This window comes from Varroa destructor, unplaced genomic scaffold, assembly GCF_002443255.2.
Source record: "Varroa destructor unplaced genomic scaffold, Vdes_3.0 BEIS01000001.1, whole genome shotgun sequence".
Taxonomy (NCBI): domain Eukaryota; kingdom Metazoa; phylum Arthropoda; class Arachnida; order Mesostigmata; family Varroidae; genus Varroa; species Varroa destructor.
This window is the reverse complement of record NW_019211454.1, coordinates 59,843,966-59,867,038: the sequence shown is the minus strand read 5'-3', so window position 1 is coordinate 59,867,038 and position 23,073 is coordinate 59,843,966. Positions and strand designations below refer to the sequence as shown.

The following is a 23,073-nucleotide window of genomic DNA, read 5'->3' as shown; positions in this document are numbered from 1 at the left end:
ATAAAAGAGTGGTTGTCGCCATGACGCCTGTGTCCGACATATATCCGGTACAGCACCTGGCCTATGAGCACTACGGTTCATTACTGCACTTATTCTTCTGTTCTCACCTGATCTATAATATGTATAGACACCAAACAGGCCTGTTTTTTCTGAAGATTCAGAACCGACGTAAGTGTTCTGAACGCAGACTCATTGCAAATGTGTCGCTTTGTTCCACTATCTTTGCAAACCTGTAAATCTATGTTGACTACGGATAACACGGCAACAGTTATCCGCGTTGACTTGTGGAAATGTCCTTGATTTAAGCCTTCCACTAGTGCCCTTTAGTTGTTGTTAGAATTGTTCGAATCATTTAATTTCTTACTTGATCCCATTATAGGCTCTGAGCAAGTTACGCACAGGGCTTCCGCTGGTGTGACCTCTCATTGTCGATTCTTCGGTTGCCCTATTTGAGTATTTCATTGCCATGCTTTAATAATAGTATAAACGCCGTTCTCTGCAGCAATTATTTTGCGCTACAATAACGGAGAAACTATGGCTGTCCTATCGTTGACCCATTTCGCTCCTGCGGTCGTTCTATCCGAAAGTGATCCAGATCTAAATGCCGGATGTTTGTACGTTTGAAAGGCGAAGCTAGAAAATAATAAAATACGTTAATATTTCTCGGTAATTCTCAACTAAGTCTTGAAAAAACATTTTATTCAAGTGCATGAAAAGTTGATTTGTTTTAAAGTTCATCTTGTACATACAATGGAACAAAGTAAATGTTATACGTGGCCGATGCATCGCGTCATAATTCTCTATTCGCTCCATCGATTCCGCTATGGGGAACCAATTTCATTTTGTACGTATGCGTGGTTTTATATTACTCTTAGATTTCCTATTCATTTACCCTGTTTTCTTCTATTACCATAGTGGGAGGTTGCAGGACAGATGACGGTACCGGTTGTTCACTTACCACGACACACTTTCGACACGGGTATTCGGCGACGTTCGCTCATCGCTACCTGCCTATTATTGTCAATTACGAGCCCTGAGCTTCAAGCTTTTGCACGTTTATCTTATCGCCAATCAGCGTCATCGTTCAGGACTTTGACTCTGTTATTCGATGACCATCCACCACGCGCTTTCACGAAATATGAAGCATCAAAGGGTTAGAAAAGATTTTGGCAATCTGCAGACGATCGAGCGGTGAGAGCTCCAACAAGTGACTCGTTTTTCCTCGTATGACAGTGACAAAGTGCAGGGGCATGTTTTGATTAAAGGAAATGTCAGTTTCTTTCCGTCATTAACTAAAGTCCCTCAAAATTTTACCAAGAAGTATTCACTCCTGCTGCTATTGTAATGTTTAATATCACCACCATAACTCCATGACACTAAGTTCCAAGATGAGCTAGGCTAACGATCTTTAACGAACGGAACGGTGTAAAATGTTCTTCGCGTGCATCGGCACGAACGTTCGCTTTCACAAGCATACACAAGTTCAATAGCCAGTGTTCGTTGGGTGATCTAAATGTACTAAATGATTAATGTAAATGTAAAAACGTATTCTACTCCATCTAGTTGTATGCTGTGTCATATATTGCTGCTCGCAAACAGGGGCAATTATTCCGTCTATTGAACATAATTCTGCTGTTCTTACTTGACGGACACTCCGCTTCGTTGCGCTTTAATGCGCAACCTTGTTAAGACATATTAGAAAAAGTTTCAGTTAGTGTCCGCGAAAACCATTGTCCTTGCACCCCTTCTGGTCCGAATATAGGGCTTGACAAGAACACCCTAGTATCACTAATGTATAGGATTTTATCTAATCGTCCAGCCACTGAGTTGGCTACTATTCGACGTAGCTGTCGAATGCCCTTGGTAAGAGTTACATTTTTTCTTTAATGGAGCTTCAGTTTTTTTTAGCCCAGGCAGCTTCCATCTTTAAGTTACGGCCTTTAGCGAAGTGGGCTGAAACGACAACTTGAAAATGGAGCAAATTTACCCGATAAATTCGACGCCAGTCCAAAATATGATGAGGTTAAAGTATCCCACGCTTAGTCCTATTTCAGTTTCGCATTAGCTGTTTTTGCAGTGCGATTTTGCCGTGTAAATAGAGTGATCAGCAAAAAGTAATTTCAGGAAACATAGTTGATTTGCTATTTCGGACCTTATATTGTCCTCTTCAGATAGCATCTTGTTCCATATCTGTTCTCTCCTAGCTTAATGACTTTCAGACATCAAAACGAAAAGCCATTTGCCTTAATACACATGTAATCAGTACTAGAGATAAATAGCGGCATGCCTAGGTGTCTGCGCATAGTGGTAAATTGAAAATTACGCCTACTCCATGCATGGAAATCGGATATGTCGTATTTTGAAAGAGGCTCGACGAACCCTGTTATCCGATGGCTGATATACGCAGACTTATTGGTGCTTGAATGATTTTCTTCTTTTTCTAGAACTTCAACTTCACAGCCAGTAAAGTTTAAATGAGCTTACGGCCTACAGCAGTTTGAGGTTAAATAAGATTTGTTTAACTGGCTGGGGGAAATATGCTGCTAAAAGCAGTCGAGCCTTAAATAACTCGTCGAAGATCATATCTTGACTTAATCATCAATATTCACTAGGTTTCATAAAAGTGTTTAGCGATAGCTGGAAATCGACTCTTGGGCTAGTGAAAAAAATAGACCATCGTGACCTTACACGCAATGACTGAAATAATCTATTGGGATTTAATGGTACCGTTCCAGCAAATTCAGTATTTATGAGTTTTGTTAAAACGCTGATCAAGTTTATTGTCCGTATACTTGGAAGCCAACAAATACAATTAATTATCAAGCACACGATACGACCGATGCTTAATATAGCGAAACGTCGGTAGTTTACATGATTTGGCAAATATACTTGACAATTTATTTACAGCAATGTATTTTTGTACGTATTACCACCTGATTTCGTCGAAGCCTAAATGAAGTACGTATTGTCGCCTATTTGTCTACCGTCCAATAGGGTTCGTTTTCAACCCACATACCATTTTTTGGGCGACGACACCTAACAGAAGCTAGCTGGCCCATGCGCGTTGCGGAAACGTAGGCCGAGGGTCAACTAGGTCTCAAAATAAAATCTGATCGGGTAAATAATGTATCGCAACTTCTGTTCCGAGCCACTCTCAATTCTGCTGTTTGTTACCGTGCTACCATTTAACGGTCTGACGTCGAGCCGTCGAATACCGTGATAGTGAAGGACAGCTATGCTTCCATGTTCATTATTAAAAATATTATCACAAGCTTGGAAAATACTGCCGAAAGTCACCGTATAGAAACGTATATAGTTTGCGGTTTTATGAAAGGGGTTAAGTGTTACAAAAAGGCACCCGCTACCTCATCCTGCTTCATACCAATTAAAAAAATTCTACGATTGACGCGCGTCGACGGCGTGAAAGGCGAGAGGTATTTTGATCGAGTTCTACGTACACATCTATCATAAGGAAGTTCTGAAGGAAGCAAGAAAAAATGGATTGAACCGCCAAAACTAACGGACGATTATGTATACGCGTTTTTCCTTTGTGAATTTCTATTAGCTGAAAGTACCGCATCGTTGACTAAATACTACTGAATAAGTTGTTGCGACGCACGATGAGTTACGCTATAAACTCCATTAAATGATTCATCCCGTTTACTAACATGCTTGTACCTTACCTGAGCTAAGGGGTGCACGACATAAAACAGACGGCAGGGCCATGCTCCATGAAGGCTAAATCTGAACAGAATCTAAGTAACTTGGCACATCTTTCTAACAAATTGCGTTTTCTCTTGGACAAGAATGAATCACACCTGGATTTCGAATGGAAGGCGAAGTAGAAATAGGCAAGATTAGGACAGAAATGCATATAAAATTCCATTTTTGTCATTTCGTTCCACGCTGGTTGTTTACAGCGTGAGATGGACCGGCTTTCTCTACGTTACACTGACAACGTGCCGCGTATATGCGCTTTATGGCTTAATCGAACTCGAAAAGATTGCTTAGGATCGTGCCCACAGAAAAACGAAAACAAGAAAAGAGCGCGCATGGTCCCCGTGGTGAGACAATTGCTCCGAAAAGTCTGATCACCGGTGAACTCTACAATTACAGAACCTGACCTGATGCTTGACTCAGCAACTAAACGAAATAATTGTACTCTTCCAGCACACATCCCGCCCATTCAATTAATAATTCATCCATTCAAATAGAAGCGACGTCTGCAATGTGGATGTCTATGTGTTTTTGAAAAGCGCGCTAGAAAGAAAAGCTTCGTTTATAGAATGGGGATGCCCTGCCGAAATCGAACGCAAGGAGTCTAAATGCCGTTCGATTCTTTTGAAAAGGGGCATGTACAGGTCGTCTCAGTGACTGTCTTTTTCGGCGTATCAACATCCTGTTTCACAAAATCGACTGTTTACCCACGACCCAGGTACACGATACGTTACGCTTGGGCGAGTCTTGATTTGATACATTGAGTTTATACAAACCTATTTTTTTTTCTTGTTTTATACGAAAATACGCAACCACAAACATATTTAACAATAATTTGCTTTTGTACAAGTTCATTTTAAAATTGACTTCAAATTTGAATGAAGATACTCGTGAACGGGTCGCTTTTGCGATATTGAGTGCGAAATCATTTTCTACGTATAATGCGTGACGTGTGATGAGTTCACTGCATTAAGCCACTGTAGAAAGGTCCTTAGCGGAGTTGTTAGTACTGCGAGATTTTAGTTCCGTGCTAAATCTAAACAAGTTAATCATAATCATGAATCACACCACAACTAACGGTCTCGGTTTGCAAAAAATAACCGATGACACGCCTCTATAATGGGTCTACAATAAATAAAATCGCTTTAGATTGAAACTGCATAGCTAATATTGCATACTATCTCTTTTCTGTCTATATATCCTATAAAGACTTTAAAGCGTCTGGCTGAATGAGACTCAGATGTGCGTTTTTGCACCCTTTTCCTGACGTTCCTAGTTCGCTTTCCGGAAGATCGTACAACTATGAAGGCACAGTACGCGCCTGGATGTTAGGCTGTAGGTGACTTTTGACGTCAGGCTCGGATTCGACCTTTTGCGTTGTTGCACGTCTATTGGTATGGTAATTTGCTTAAGCAGATAAAATGTAAGAAATTGAAACTATTGCAGATCTTAAACGGAAAGCAATAAAAGCCACTGAGAATTGTAAGCTGTAAAAAACGTAATTTAGTCTGCCTCTTAGATAATAACGTACACTAATGGAACGTTCGTTTGCAACAAATACAGAAATTCGGAAAAAAGACCCATTTCTGTCTATCCCTGCGGTATGTGTATACGGTAAAAATTTAGAATGTAGGTATTTTCGCGCTATTCAAAGCCCCCAGACATTCGTTGGCAATCATATTTTTATTTATTAGTGCGGCGTCATTCGTTCAGCTCCGCGAGAGATTTATGAATATAGAACTGTGTATAAAGGCATATGTCTATGTGCGTGATAGTCAAATCTTTTACTGTTAATAACGATATTTCAGTTCCAGCTCTCTGTGTCCTTCGACGGATCAGACACATGCATTTCTAGGGGAATTTGTGTCGAAAACCTCTGTGATAACCATGTTGGCCTCATATAGACCTTTTCCAGTAAAGTTTGCAGTTTATCCCAGATCGCGTCCATCATTAATCACTAAGAGGAAGCCTCGTGATCGGGGCATGTAAAATGTTGCCATTTGACCTACAGCCCTAAACGGTTCGATAATCCTGATTGACCATCGTTCGCTATCAAATGGTTTTATACCAGCTAAGGTTACTAACAATACTTACCACGTGCACTCCAAATTGAAATGTAATTGCCATGTGGAGCAGGCAGCCATTTTGAATTCGCATAATTGAATAAAGACCAGATAGGATAGTCGAAGCAACAATAACTGTAGACAACACAAGGGAAACTCAAATAACCTTTGAAAAGTCCTTATACCCAGAGGAAGCATTTTCATCACCTGCATATTCGCTGCTTAGCTTTGCAGAAACACGGCTTTCAGCACGATACAATGGGGTCGCAGCTCAAGATAAGCTCTGTCCTCGAGCTTCGCGGGGCCGTTCGATAGGAAGCGTTGGGATGAGGTTTATTTAATAGGGAGGCTTTTCGTACGAGCCGAATACAGATTTTTCGACAGGTCACTAAACCTTCGTGGCAAGAAACACTCTGTTTCATTTCAATTGTGTTTGGATTCGCCCAGTGGAACGAGCGCGTATAAGACGAAGTGGCAAAACAAAGTGAGACTCCCTACACAACTGTGTGTAAAAGGTCATCGAGCTTTTGTCTTTTTAAATTTACCCGCCGCCAGCGATCATCAAACAGACGGTGAACTGCGGGAGTGCGATGAGTCCATCGTTTAATCAAATGATTTTGCTTCTAAGTATCGGACGAATTACTTTGACAATCACGTTCTCCCCGCTAGCCGCCGCCACCCCCCCCCCCCACTTATAACGTGGGGCTGAACCCTTAAATCGGAAGACAACGAAACATTACAGCTGTTTGCCGCAATACACAATCGGGCGAAAAAAAGATTTTCAATGGAGGCTATGTACAGTGTGGGTTTAAAAACTAGTCAATTACATTTGTAAGCCTGCTAGGAGGATGAAGGCTTCTTCGAAGGGTAGCGGAGAAGAGGAATTCAGTGTGGTTCACAATGTATCGATTTCGTGAAAGCTCCGTGTGACAGTTTTGTGACACTTTGATTTGGTGCGTATACGGAAAAAGGCAAAAACCTGAGAAGATTGCGCTTAAACTAATAAAACGAACAGAAGTGTTACATCGTCATGCATTTGTTGATCTAGTGAAATCTGGACTTACAGCAAGGAACACCAACTCCACACTTAAAGTTCGCGCTCACAGAAGCATTGCTAGCTATTCAGTACCGTAAACTTCAACTCAGTGAAGTTGTCGAGGGAAGTAGAGCATAGTACGTGATAAATTAGTGACAGAACTAAGGAGAGCTCTAATTTTATAGGCCGGATGTTGATCTTTAATCGCAGTATCACTAAAATCAATGCTTGTTAAGATAATTAACATCTCATAGATTAGATGCAAATCTGCTAAGAATGGCACACTAAATGTAGTAAAAGCTTACTTACTGGTCGCACGGACTTCTAAGGATACATTGTTAACGCACCTAAAATTTGATAAATTTTTCTTAGAAACAATATAGCGGTTCCTCTTGCATCATACCCTCCCACAACGGCTTTACAGATTACTTCGGTACTAGGTTATCTCCAGAAAGTTATGTAGGCACGCACGTACATTATTAACGAGAAGAGAGATATCAATAAAATTAGTAAACAAGTTCGTCTGTTCAGATCGTTCAACCTGTGGTCTCAAGGACGTTAAACACAGTTACCTTTTAATAATACGCAAAAAAGCATGACCTTTTTAAATGACAGCGAAACTGGGCCAAAGGTACGATTTAACTTTGCAGATATCAGATGAGGATAAAGAGAGACTTATCAATTTTGCAATAATTTGCTAGTCCGTAAACTTAATAAAATATATAAGTATGTGGAACTACAGAAGAACAACGTCCATGTCCGCATTTCCTGATAGGACTAAACTATACGCTTGACCATTTACGCATTTTAGATAATGTCTTTCTTACGATTCGTGCAATTTTCTCTGTTCTCTTCTGGTTTGTGTTCTCGATTATATGTTGATACATCATGATATGTATCTACGAAAATGGCTCGCGTTGGTAAAATTTGATTTTACACGACCCACGTGAAATACGCGACATCGTGAACACTAAATAGTTTTCTTTATTATTCTCAAGGACTAGGTTAAAATATGATAGGGCTACCAACTTGCCTGTACTGACATGACAACCAGACACGGCCAATATGACTCCATTTTTCTTTTACAAACACTGTGAGATATCAACATAGTGTTTTCTGTTTTCTAACACAGAGATTTTACAATTCGATTAACAACGTCTCTGTCCAGCTGAACGTTAAATGACACTTCTCTGATCATAGCGATCGAGACGAGAAGTAGGCGACGCTGTAAAAATCAGGACCGCAGCGAATTTAAGGTATATGCAGATACTAAAATGGTACTAAACAGTGCGGCTTCTGTGAAGACTGTCATCACGTGCACTCGACTCGTGTAGCGTTCTCGAAGCTGCGACGAAAGTCAGAGCCTATTGAGTTCGAGCAGCAATTGTGCGCGACGTCATTGGCACCGCGAGCCCGTCCATCTCGCTAGACGTGAATTATTATAAGTAACTCACAATACGGACGAGCATGCAGACGACGTATTGTGAAAGGATAATTTGATTATTCTGTGTTGAGCTGTTATCATGAACTCTTTTCAGGATCTTATCAGAATTTTTTTAGCTTGCCTTGCCTACCGAAGGCATTCCCTGGACATCGCATAAACTGCTACACCGCTCTGATGATCATCTGATGATGATGGTACCATGTTTTACGGTCCGAGGATAGCGGGCCAGAGAGAGGAGGAAGAGCTAATCCCGATTTATGATGGCATCTCGATGGCGTCAGTATGCAACGGACACAGGCCTGAGCCGAGTGGCAAGCACGTCTTGTAACCCTAGTATAGAGAGGGAATGGGCATTGCGAGAAAGTGGCGGGCTGGCCGCAGAGACTGGGCGGGTGGTCATGGGTCTAGTTCCCGAAGGCAAAGCACAGGGGGTCAAGCAAATCAATGTAACAACTTAGTAGTGCATATACGCGCATAGGCTCGAAGGCAGACGTTGCTGTCAGCGATACAGCCTTTTAGCAAAGGGGAATGCCGCAAGTAGCTTTGCGGTGGTGTTATCGTAATCACCTTGGTATTGACTCCACCACTCTCGCCTTCTCTAGGCTGCACCCCGGATATTTCAGTTTTAACCCTATCCACCCCTCGGACCCAAGAAAGCGACACACGACCTTAACGACGGTTCATATACTGGCTAAAGGCTAATAACATAAACACATTCAATTCTATCGCATAAAGTGTGGCTGTACAGATATCATTTTCGATAAGCATGTGTGATTTATCTTACCTTAAATGACTTGAATGTTTTGAGGTTGGATAAATCCAAATTTACTAAGAGCTCGCAATGACGTCCAAAGCAGGACAGTCGCTAAATTGATTGCTGGGTTAATTAATCAGCTAGAAAACCGGTTGGTAATACCACTAGCAGCACTACTGAAGGCAGCTGTCAAAAGTTTAAATGATTCTATCAGTTCTACCGCCACGAAGTGCTCTAACTGTCCACTAAATTACTTGAGAAGTGGCTTTATTCCTACCGTATATTCTTTCGGGCGTCTAATTTCGAGAGATGTACAATTTATTTGCAGTCCATATACGTTCTTTACAAAAATATTACCATCTGTAACTACCATAACGTATAGTGCACTATAAAGTAAAGGCTTCAAATTGCTGGTGTCTCGTCTTGGCTGTTCTGGAACTTGCTGTCGGGCTCACTCGTTTTACGTTACGTGCTACCATTCTTGCATGACTGTCCGCAGGAACCTGCTGTAGTTGATAGTGCTTCCTGCAAATGCCTATCTGACGGGCAATAAAACGCTTTGATATCTCCTAATGATACCAAAACAGGGACTACCTTTCCAGAACGAACTCTTGGTTCGTGAGTTTCTCATTTGATCGCATGTATGGATTACATCGGACTAATGACAGATGCGCCATTATATCGTACATATGTGATAAACGGCTGTAAACATCGATCCGAATCTGGCGATTGTTTAAAACTCACTTGTATCGAAATACTCTGTCCACATTTCAGTACTTTCTTGCGTGCCGGCTATCGAGAGCCATGAACGCTAGATAGGTACTTAGGAAGCACGACGGCGCCATGCAAGTAGCGAAAATGAGGCTTCCGAAGCAAACGATTGTGTCTACAAGACGTGATAGGGTAAAGAGCGCGAGGACAAAAAAAACGCATGGGGTTTAACCATCTCCTTAAGAGGACACAGATACGATGGAACCTTTCTACTCTCAAAGCGAGGTTTAAATCGCACGTACGAATTATAATAATCCATAAGACAAATATTACCACCGAGCGACATAGATTAGAATTCTCGATGTGTGTAAAAGATTGGGCTCATATAAGCGCTAGCACATCTGCGCAGAACGTATAGACTAAATTAAGGATTTTACTACATGCCATGCTCTGTATATAAATCTCGTTTATCAATAAGGTAGCTATAGCTACGAGTAAGGGTAGATCATATTTTGGTCCAGCAGAAAAAATTGCAGCATTTTTTGAGTAACTGGACGAAAATGGATATATTGCCATCGTACAAAAAGCTACTTAACCAAAATATTGACTGGATAGAAACAAGGTCGCTGCGCACTAGACAACTTGAAACAAGAAAAAGCTGACGAACATAGAAAGCTGCTAACACAATCCTAGATTCATGGCTGGGTTCCGGGAACACTAATAAAAGGTGGGAAAGTCCAGCAGCGCTAGAAGCGTAGTAGTATTCCACTTGCAACTCTCTCTTCAGGCAGTGAGAATGGTAGTTTGTTCCAATTATACCTATAACTAATGGGAAACGTTTCTCCTCAGCAAAGCGGCCCCACGGTGAACCACAGAACTCTTTAATGCGTCCATGAATGTTTCAGGTCGTAAGTATTTTAGATTTAGTTTCCTGTCGTTTTCAGGAGAAATTAAGGGATTGTTAAGATTTGTTTACTAAATGACCAGCATAATTAGTAACTGGAAATCATCCCAGTCGAAATTATAAGCGAAAATGGCCTTTTACACTCGCATTTCTTGCATGTCCACTAGCGGAATTAGAGGCTGACTTGGATAGAATCGTCTGTATATCTTCGTTGTTTTTCAATTATTTTGAACGAAATATATCGACCAGCTTGAAGGAAGACATTATTTCTGATGGAGGGGAAATGACGGCTATTAACAGTAACAAAACGACACATTAAAAAAATTAAGCTAGAATATGGGCATTGTCTTTAGAGGACCGGCTGTCACCTTCGCTCTCTATAAAGCTTTTACTAGTCTCACTTTGAAGACGAAAAACGCGACGTTCCCGATTATAGACTCAATGTGATCTCATCAAGAAAGAAGTCTAGTGCTTTCTAACATTCGAACTATTCGTTTAACAACTATAACAATATTATAATAAGGCCGAGTGTGGCGCAACAAAAATAAAGACGCCCATTTTTGGTTAAAGATGTCCATACAATGGAAAAATTAAGTGACAGAAAGACAAAGCCATAACGAAGCGGCACACATTTATAGTAGACTATATATATATATATATATATATATTCAACAGCTTCCGTAATCGATAAGCAAAAAAGATTATCACGGATGGAACAGGCTTTATTTATAGCCGAAAAGTCATCATTCTAATCGCTTTAGATCTAAAATATGCAAGAACATTAGTCGCGCCCTCCGCAAACCAGCACATGGCAAACTCTGGCTTTAAGTACAGACGCTTTCGCTGAATCAGCCGGCGGAACACGGAGGTTAAAATTTAGAAAGATCTTTGAAACCATACTTTCCAATTACAGCACTAAAACGATACAAGAACAGATCTATTAGGAAACCTCAAATGACAAACTTTTTTTTTTTTTTTTTTATGTTTGCGACGTGTCATGCGTATAGGTACCCATCATGAGTTTTTGACAATAGCCGTATAAGCAGGACCTCTGTTTACTAACCTATATGGTTTTTGTGTATTGCCTCATAAACGAACTGATTCAATATATACGTAGTTATCGAAACCAACTGAACATGAGAATCAACCGAATATAACTCCTTTTTTTTTTCCATACTTTTTACTAAATAGTTAATCCCTCAAACGTGCATTTATTTGCTTGCCAGTGACAAGATTTGGTTTCATACGCCTGCTGATAAAAAAAAAAAACGCTTATTTCCAGCATCTCTATTCATCGCTTTTTCATTTAAAAAAGAGTCCGAAACAGACGCACGATAAACTGGATATTATGGGACCTCCACTGGCTAAACGACGGTCTAATAGTAATAAACCGATGTACCATAGTATAATGGTTGAACTCTGACATTAGCCACCCTCCTCATCGATGAGGCTGACTTGACCTCACACTTCACGCCCAAACAATCAACTATTCTTCGTGATATTTTTTGGTACATAATGATGTACCAATTACTGCAGAGGAACATGGTGACGTCGAGTATATTAGCCAGTGATGGTCGACGAATGGCTTTTGAATTCCCTTGCTAGTTCATTGTACTATTGGAATTTGTGAGACACGTATTCTAAGTAAGTTCAGTATCTGGCTAAAATTTGAGCTGTGTATGAGCATCATCCGGAATTATGAGCAGCTGTTAGCAGAAGATTATCCAAATTATCCTTAATATCCAAAAGTCATGGAGACTGCGGTACATATGTGACCAGTCGGGTCGACAAAAGTACCATAACGAACCCAGCCTGTCGCAATTCATTATCTAATAACTACAAACAATCAATCAATCAGCACAAATCCATCTCTCATTAAAATTCGCCACCGTTGTGTCGATAGCCGACAGTTAGTGGCGCAGCTCCATTAGCTAGAAACAAAAAAATATTTGATTCTTTTTTTGTACATGTCAATATTCTATCAGAATTAACATGCGTATGCAAAAGGCAACTGACACATGCCCCGTACGTAATTGTTTACTCGTGCCATTTCAAAAGGACAAAGAGAAATTTTTACAGGTGACTTCAATGGTAATCCCGACACTTGAAGGCTAATTGTTTGCCCTAAAGCAACTTTGAAAAGTTTGCGCTGACCGTGTTCCGCTTCCCGTTTTGACATTGAGATCTGTGGCTGTTAGCCGTGTGTCAAGTGATCTGATATATGCCGTCTTGCAAGTCATGCGTACCTTCTACATTGTTCTGCAAATATTCTTTTCCAGTCGTCCTGTTGTGGACCCGTTATTTAGGAAATTGGATACAAAACAAAAATAAAAGCAACTCATAGAAACAGCTTCAAGGACCTTTATAGCTTCAAAGATCACGTGCAGTAAGCAGAAAACAGTTCAGGATTAAGGGTCCACGGAAGGTCACTCCACCGAGCATAACGCCAACGGGAGCAAATGATGTCCGCACGGAAACTGTTCTGCGTTTGTAGGTACGTTTTAACGTTGTCGCTGACAGATCTATTAAGCTTGTCCGCGTCATTGTACAAGCACAAGTATCTGGTATGTTACCTCGGCCCACGGGCAACCATTGCTCTGAGCCGGGTCAAGAATGTCTGATACAATGGGGATTAATATATGCGTTACAAAAATTAGCCTTGATTTATACAATATCGGCATGGCCATTCCTTTCCAGGGATGGTCAGATTAATAATCTTGTAAGTTAGGTATTCGTATCAACGTTCCTAGACAATCATCGCGCAGCGAGATTCAGATAAATAGTACCGAATACGCTATCAATGTAACGTTTCAAGCAACTGCTATAGTGAGATTCAGTGAACTTGGCATATAACTGTTCATGAAATCTCAATGTGCTATTACATGACTGAAGGTAAATGAAGTTCAAGAAGTAGATGACAATGAATAAACCAGCTCAACAAGATTAGCGAAATAGTCATGAAATTTTTGAGAATTTCCTTAGAGAACTTCGTAGTAATTCTCTAGCAGTCATAATGGTGCATGTGATGCAACCGATTTACCAGCACCACCTGAAAGATACCACCTTACAAAATGGGTTTGATTGGGTTACAAGAATTGTCTACGGAAGTTGAGGTTTTATTGAAGATTTATAAATTGGTTAGCTAGCCGCCGTACATAGCAGATCTACCTTCGTGCGAGTGTCATGTAATTGCAGCTGTCGAAAAAGTGATATAACAAAAATACACGCAACAGTACTCCGGACCGATATCAGAAGCATATACATATGATAGCTCTGATAAAAACAGCCAATATAAAGCAGGATGCAGCTAAGACATTGCGAAAGCTTTGCCCAACGTTTACGTTGATAGCAACCAAGGAAAACGTAATTGAGATTGAAGCTTAAGTTACACTTTTTACATTGCGCATGCATGCACAATCGAACGACAATCCCCGACAAAGACCCTTCAACATCCACGTGCACGGCAAGCTATTATTACTAGTGCGTGTTATTGTGAATTTGGCGGCAAAAGTTAAATGTATCTAAATTCTATTTCGAATCGTGACAACTTATAGATGTGCAATTCTTCGTTTAGAAATTATTCCCCTTAAGTTAAACGACATTTGCGGCTGCATTGAGTATCCATAACTTTTGCACATTAAAAGGAGTAAACAGTCCAACGTACGGAGATACCCTAGCTCTTATACAATAGAAAAAAATAACCTTTACATAATTTCTATAAAATATATTTTGAGAGAGAGAACATTTGCAGTGTACCTTTATTAAAAAAAAGAAAGGTAGAATACTTTAAAAGCGCCCAGTACAATGCAAGCATAGGGTGAAGTATTAATGTCCTAACAATAAAGAATACAAAAGAAACCTGCCAACGAGAGCAGGCTGCATTGATGGCTTTTTAGTTAACCATTAAATGCTTTTTAAGAATTTCGAGGATGGATTGATGTGTTGTTTTTACGGCACAGTAAAATTCATACTTAAATGAGATGTACAAAGATGTAACTGAGATAGAAAGCAACTTATAGGAACTTAACTGATCTTATGGACTCGAACAAGTGTCAATGTGGCGCGTAATCATACAATTGTATTGAATAACTTCCAGTAAATTTGTTGCTTCACAAAAACGACCGGATAATTGCGGACCCCATTGCGTAAAATAACAGGTTTCTTTCCTGTTCTTGTATGGCTGATGCGATGAGAAACCTCCAAGAAAACTTCAGCTAAACGATTATCTATATTTCATCTACTCGATGGAATGAATTTTGTGCGGGAACGCGACCGCAGGATCTAGACAACATTACGGGCGAGTTCATCTAAAAATAAAGATGTTACATCAGCTTCGAAGCCCCCATGTAGTTTAGCGTTGCTTATATTTCTCGCGCTTGGAGCCTGAAAATGCTACCCATACCGCAGAGCCGCCGGCTTGTGTTAAGACAGAGTTTTGTGCCCGAGCCAAATCGAACAAATATGACAATCCAAGTTGACTCGTTCGAAATCAGATAGACGAAGAAACGTGTTTCACTAAAGTGAACTGTCGCCGATAGAAACTAACTTATAGCTTCATTCACCTCAGTCCGAGAATGAAAATCAACTACGAATGGGGACTACTCCTACCGCCAACACTCAACCTCTTGCTGGGCCGACGGTAAAGATCGCCGTCGCTAATTTAGACACATTATCTATTTAAAGGTCGGGATCGCGCGAGCACGAACGCCTACACACGTTAATGTAGCAGGTTCACAGATCAGGCCGTAGGAAGTGTGAACTTTTAACCTAAACTTTGTTTTAATTTTCGTTACTCTTTTCTCAAACGTTTTTTCATCTTCCGCATAACTTTTATTTTATATGTATTCTGACCATGTTCATATACCTAGCTTAGCGCATCACTTTCCAACACTAGTCTTAGTTGGTACGATTTCCGCTTAAGAACAACAACATTATTACTTGCGTGTCTTTCTAACACGCGGTCTAGACTTCAGTCCGCTTTAGGTTATACGGCGTGAGTGCCTCATTAATTACGACACGTAATGTTTTACTGGTTTTCGCCAAACAGTATGGGGAAGGGGAAAGCTTAAAGTCAGCCCACTTCATCCATTAAGAAAAGAATGTTCGTTCCAGCTAAACAGCAAATCGGTGGTAACATAAATGGGGACTGTAATGGTCGTCCGTTTGTTCGGCGCGAAAATGGGGTTCGCCATCATCAGCTGCCTAATTATGAACATTTTAAGCAATATATGGAGGCGGCGACAGTAAAAGCGACGTCGAGGACGTAAGCTTCGGCACTAGTTAGAGTACGGTTCCCCTTTGCGCAGGCAGTACGGTGTCCCCTCAGTATGTCCCTCGTTGACGACAGGATGAGCACGTTAGTTACCTGGTTGGCTTAACGAGGAACGCGGCTACTGCGATTGTGGTGCAGTTTCTACTATTGGTAAGAAGCAATATGTTGGTATAGTTCGGAAGGCTGGCAGTAATTGTGGCAAGAGGGCTTGTGAGCATTGTACGGAACTCGCGAAGTCTCGCCGCGAAGTAAGAGCGCACCATTGAAGAGTGAAGTCCACGGCAAACTTTACTGCTAGTTCATCTTTTTGTGTCACTATTGCCGTTAGAAGCTCGGCTGATGTTGGCTAATGGTTAACGGTTGCAGCTCACTTACTGGCCCTCTGCCAATGAAAGGATACGCGATACAATTCTACTAGTGATCAATCCGGATGAATCAAGAGAAAGTCAGCGATTACGCACAATGCCAGCGGCAACGTCGAATAGGACACGCGAGCACATACGATCATACGATGCTCACATAGATGTCACAATTAACCAGATGCTGATTACAAGGCACACCGATCATTGCACAGCAGTCCTCATGGTTGGGCAGTGAGAGAAATAAAAAAAAAAAAGGTTAAAATATCAAATAGACAGAAAATACACAGTCAAAAGTAGGAAAAGTACGTACAGTTACCGTACTGCAAACATGACTCGAAATTTGAGTTTTCGTTTTGAGTTGTAGCAATAATGAGAAAGATTACAATACAGTCAGACCTCTTTGAGATCTAACTGCGTCCTGAAATGCCGAAAAAAATTCCGTGTATTTGTCCTTGTACCTGAAGGCTAAAAAAATAAAATTCGCAGTCAAACTAACGTATGATACAAGTGCCTGTCGTTCCACACCAATTTGATACGTCTGTACTAGCTACGCTTGAAACAAGGCATGCGCTACACGAACTCAATGGCGGTACCCGGACTATGGGTGCTCAGCTGGGTGTGCACCTAAACTAGCAGGTACAAGTAACCATGAAAATTACCATGTTAAAGCTGGTCGACGCTTGCTACTTTGAGTGCTTTGTACATCGAGGCTCCGGAAAAAATACAGCACGTTAATCGAAGGGTTTCAATTGCCGTTCAACAATTGCCGTTGAAGGGTCACAGTAAATGAACACTACTCAGCAACTGTTAGAGCACCGTCTGCGTTGTTTTACCGGCGCATTGACATTGAGGCTCACATGCCTGTTAAGAATGGATGCTCCCAAAGGCACTGTCACGCGCCCTCGTCCCTTGTCACTTCCTTTCCGCTGTCGCAAAGCCAGGAACCTCCAATTGAATTTTCCAGTGCAACTGGATATAGCGGAAAACAGCCGCCCCAAAGTTCCTGCTTCCGTTGCTTCCCATCCTCCTCCTCTGCCTTCCCGTCGTAGCTTTTAGCCATAACGGTCAGGCGGACTTTGGCTAGATCTGTATGTGTTGAAATGTTTTAAATAATTGTTGTTGAGACTTTAAGCCAGGTTGTGTCATGGACAGCTGTAACGCTTTGAGCTTGTTCATGGTCACGTCTTGCGGATATTGTCAATCTGAGGAACGGGGCAGTACAATTGCATGTGTGTCGAAATTATTTAGTGATTATAATGCTCCGGGCAAGAAGGATTTCGGCCAAGTGAATATAAGCATCCATCCTTCTTTGCTTGATGAGAAATACTTTTCAGTACAAAATAGACGGAAATCCCTATGTGGAATTTACACATCTATGGCACGGCAGTAGCTTATTTATCGCTAGCTGCTTCGGAGCTGCAATAATGACGACTTCTTAGACGGGACCAAAATGCGTAACGTAATTAGAAGCCCTATGGGCAGATAGACGATGCAAGAAGCAGGTAAACTTTTTCTAGACGTACTTTGATATATGGCCTTTTCGTTCGAGTAGCATAACCATTCCAACGCTATTATTACCATTACTCTACAGTAGGAAATGAAGTGATACGTATTAACACGTATCGCGCTCTTGGGTAAATGTCACGAATTTTCAAAGAGAGATAATTGCAATACAAAACTCAATTACTAATGTAGACATAATATGAAACTGTTAACAAATGTCACCTCGAAAAAGAAAGAAAGAAAAAAATGAACCTCGAAAGGCAAAAGCGGCTTCATTGCGACCACATCTACCGCCAGAGTCAGAGATAGCGCTTACGTTTTTCATTTTAATATCGAATCAGTAGCAGAATTTATTCAAGCGTAGGTGGCCATTGCCGAGAATCGAGGCCCATCATTTAACAGATGTAAAGGCGGCTATGTGGTAAAATTGGTGACAATTAAAACCAGATAGACTTGACTAGGATAGCTCGATGGATGAACTAGGAGTGTCCCTGTTCACAGAATAAAAAAAAAAAGCCTTTCAATGAAATCAGAAATTTCAAGCGCAGAGTCGTTCATTGTCGTCTTAAGGGGTCAAACAGTACCTGTATTAGTGGAAGCCGCGTCACGTACGCACGAAACTTGCTCCATTGGGTATAACTTTCTTATTGTTTATTATTATTGAGCAATATTGTCGCAAACACTATCGAAATGCTACCTGGCTCAGGGCACTATTTTATTACGATACTGCTTGCAGTCCAAGCAATAGATATACCACATTCTTTATATTAAATGCGTAGAATAGTTGACGAAAACGTCGTGGGGCATAGACGAGTTCTGATCATATATATCAAGAACTACATTCATATTGTTGTCATGATTATAGGTTCCATGTTAGCACAGGCCTCACAATTAGAACCTGCTCACTGAACGCTTCTGACTGCCAAAAAAAAGCTGCTGACAATTAGGTTTTTAGGCTAGATCTTGTATAGCCCCGTCCAGAAGCCTGATGGCTGCAAGCGATGAGTTTGCAAAGAACTATCCACCGGTTATTTCTAGCAAACCTTATGGGAGCGTGTGATTATTCGTCATTTGAGCGAGGCACACATCCGCTATACCGCTCGAGCGGTATACTCGCTTGTAAATGTACGAGATCTTGCGATAGGCTTTAGAGGAGGAAGTGAACATGCTGTGGACTCGAAGGGATTACGCGTCCCTTATTCCGTCAGGCCTGACAAGTGGCCTGGGAAGGTGATATACTTTCATTTGAGTTCCATAATTGATGGCATGCAAGGATAGACGCGTGAGCTATACTATTAGCTGCAACAGAACTATAAGTACTATAAGAAGTACAAGTAACGTGCTAATTATTTAAAGATATTTCAGCTCTCCAAAAGCACGCACTATTCTGTCATCGCGGCATTGTTTCGCCTTATTTGACATTTGTGCCATACTGATTCCTAGAAAATTAACCTGAAATAGTAGCTATACGAAAGAATAGAAAGGCACACAAAAACTACATCAGTAACTCTAGACAGGTTATATACTGCTCGTTAAAATGATGTCCACATGACTACGTTTCCGTTACGCGATGTCACGCTACGTTAGAAGTTCGTTGGCTACGTCAAAGCCTTTATTCATATGGGTTTGCATGTAACACATTAGAAAACAGTATGATGCTACGGAACATTTTCAGTAGCGTTAGTAGGTGCTATTCTGTAATCTTTTAACTGGGCATTCATTACGGAAGAATCATTCGTTCCTATTTATTTGCCACCTTTGCGAAATCGAAGTGCTTTTTAGCTGATACCTGTACGGTAGTACGCTTTCAACGATTGGTTACTTATGAACCGAATCATTATTGAGATATCTGTCCCAGCTATCTTTGCCTATTGTCATTTTGAAGCCAGACATGAAAAAATTAAGGCTCATTATAAGTCTATAGCCAGTTAGCTGCATTCATATACACCACATTTGATTAGGTCCTAATCTTGAGTTTGTTGCGTCGGGCTGTTGCGCTATACGATCGAATCAGGTTCAGGGTCATCGGTTAGGGCCGCCAGTCTACGTACCCGAATTCAAAACCAATGCGTACCTTGAAAGGGAACAAAGGAATGAGAGGCACTACAATATCGTGCTTGTGTTCGTTAAAAAAAAAAAACATTTCGTAAACCGTATCATTGAAGCATCTGCTTCAACGCTTAGACAATTGATTCCAGACACATATTATGGGATCAATAAATTAATTCGCAAGCTCAGTGTACTATGAGCAAATCGCGATACTAACGAGTCTTCAGGAACCACTATCCGCTGTGAAAAACACAATCAAGTTCTTTCTGGTCAGCAATTAAACTAAGCGAAACCAAAATATGGACGATACATGATAAATCGTCTTCGGCATTATACGCTGTAAACTTTTGTCACGGTACATGTTGAAAATAGGCATCCAGGAAAGATGGCTCCTTATCAACGGAGCATTTAGTTGGTGACAGCGTAGAGGAAATTACTTTTTTTTTAATTGCTTAAAACACCACTTAACGCCACACCGATTTATCGTCGCTCTTTAAAAATGTGTTGACGCGAATCGACATAGATTTATAGGTAACTTGTTTACGAACTTCCGTTATGATGTAAGGTCCAATCGCTGGGGATAACTTATAACCATTGGATTACGCTTGCATTTCTATGATTCCTAGCGCTTTTGCCTGATTTTCTCCAGCCTGCTAACGATCTCGCGTAGCGATATGACGATCCCTTCTAGTCCTAAACGCTAGACTCAAAGTTTTCTAGAAAATACTCCATACATAAATATGCATGTGACAGATCCGCAATACAAAGGTCCTTTGTGTTCGCGCATGCTTTTCGACAGGGTCACAGCAGAATGCAGCATATTAGCTTGCAAATCATATAACCAATCATCGTTACCCAAGCGCCTCTTCATTTGCAACCCAACCACAGATCCCTATCACAAAATACTTGAAGTCAAATGTCTTTGCAACGGAATACTTCTTCCGGATCAAGAGCGAGACCGGATTGCAAATGTAATCCCACATTGTTTATTATACAGTGATTGTGACGCTATCAATAATTATCACGCGTGGACACTTCAAATTGACATTAGGCCATTTTTCTATCAAAAAAGTACTACACATAAAATTAAGCAATACATCGATTTATTCAAGTTATCAAAAATCTCTTTTCTCACCTTGTCATTGTTTAGAAAATCAAAAATACGTACGATCCAATTGTGTTCCATTCTATAACAAAGACGATCTGATGATCTATAAATATTTATCAACAGTCAGTTTTACCATATGAAATAATGAACACATTGGTTCGTACCAAACAATACAAAATGTGTACTTCGTAATGTATTTACTGTTATAATGACAACAGCATGTTCTTTCGTATTTTTCATTCGACGCCAAATGAAATCCAGAAAAAAATTTTTTGCCCTCAAGGCCGAAGACGGGTTAACCAGTTCCCCCCACAGACACATGGCTTTTATGTGTAGTCCTATGCATCCGTACAGAGTCCGAATTACATAATTTGATGCGGAAATCAATCGTCTTATATATTGATAAGTCAGGCATCTATACACAGCAAATAATTGCCAAAACGCCCTAAAAAGCACTATATCATTGTTTCCGAAATAGTCATCTGGTATTGACCATAGCTATATGGTCAATTTCCAAAGTACAGAGAGGGGCGGGGACGTCTCTAGGAGACAATTCCCTATCTTTCGCCGCGCTACCTGTCTAGTCACGAGACGCTTGATAACGCGTGTCAGTACGTATGAAGGGAGCAACAAAAAGCAAAATGAACTCAAGCAACGAGGGATTGTGCGAGGAAGGCAGAAGAAGCGCGCAACCAGGCCTGGAACAGTAAACGTACTTCGGAGGAAAGACGATCGCATGCACTGCGGCTCATCTGCTCACAGCGACAGGCAGATACATGCGAACGAACGAACGAACGACAGCAACGGACCTTCATTTAGCCGTAGTACCAAAAAGAACGGGAATAGAAGGCCGTGGCGGCCCCCGAATTTTTTCGCTGCTGTCTGAGTACCATCGTTCTTTTATTCTTTTCGAGCCACCTTTGCTTTCCTTGAGGCTATGCTAAGTGCAGCAGCAGCTCGCAGCGGCGCATTTCTAGCTGCTTGTCATCTATTCCCAAGGGATTGCTGCTGAGCACTGCAACTGCACAGCCTAATAGGGAGGACTTACCATCTCCGACAACTCGGACGCTAAGTTCTTTTCCCGTGCTTGTGCAGATTTAGACTACAAAGATGGGACCGTGGCGGCAGCCGCACAAGTAGAGGTTCAAAGTAGCTGGGTAATCATCGGGGTTTTATAGCTACAACTAGTAGCGCGAATAGTTTCTCGTGGGATGGGGGTTATTTCGTCTCTTGTCGCCATCATGTGATCTGATCGTACAATAAAAATTAGAGACAAAGAGCATCTTGGGCTTTTTTTCTTTAGAAAAAAAACACTTACTTTTAGCTGAAAACGTTCGATTTGTACAATACGTGTGGGGAAGAAAAATGACAGTGGGATTGCCTAGGCTGACGTACCCGATGACATGCTCACTCGGACCTAGTTGCTTGCTTGCTTGCATGAACGTACCTCAATCAGACGTCAGTTTAATAGCATTACGAGTTAATGCGTTCGGAAAAACTGTTTTATGATGTTCTACTTTAGTCTGCTCCCATTCTAAACAACCCATTGCATTATTATTGATATAACTTTTCTCTTTCCAATCTAAGGAAACTGGCTAGACACGTAAGAGCTGCTGTTGGTTAGTAATAATCAAGTTTATATTAATTCAGAAAGAACTACGCTACTTAGTTTTAGATTGGCATGCACCCTGGATAATTCGCCTTCAGTTCTCCGTATCGTTTTTTTTCTTTCCTTACCAATGGAACAGTGTTGCGCCTACACAACTTTTGTATATAGTCGGTGTAGCGGTGGCATTGGTGTCTACCAGTTGAAGCCCGGGTAGCCAAAAACAACCTTTAATTCTAGCTCATTCATAGTTGTAGTAATTATCTGAATGCGAGCCGGTACGGATACCACGAGCATCTCGAGTTTCATTCCCCAACCACTACGAAGACATTGAAACACAACTAGTAACAAATCTACTGCAAAGCTATAACTCGCTCTAGTGCTAACAAAAAAAAAGTTATTAATGCCACTTGAAACTTCTGATGCAATATCTACAAGTTCAACAGCTCACTGTTTCCAGATGCCAGTTTATCTAGTATGTCGCACCCCGTTTACGCTGATCTAACGTGGGCTTGTGTCGTTCGTTACCCAGTCTGCTAGTTCA

The 23,073-nt window shown here is 41.0% G+C and overlaps 1 protein-coding gene and 1 long non-coding RNA gene across 3 annotated transcripts in view; one reads left to right on the top strand and one right to left on the bottom strand.

Moving 5' to 3' along the window:
• The window catches only part of LOC111255496 (uncharacterized), a 49,698-nt gene that overhangs the window by 14,620 nt on the left and 12,005 nt on the right, over positions 1-23,073 (top strand). The window lies entirely within an intron of this gene.
• On the bottom strand, positions 15,437-17,171 carry LOC147758886 (uncharacterized). The gene is made up of 2 exons (XR_015327123.1): positions 16,923-17,171; positions 15,437-16,480 (listed from the first exon to the last, which is right to left on the bottom strand). It is a non-coding gene; the product is annotated as an uncharacterized LOC147758886 (long non-coding RNA).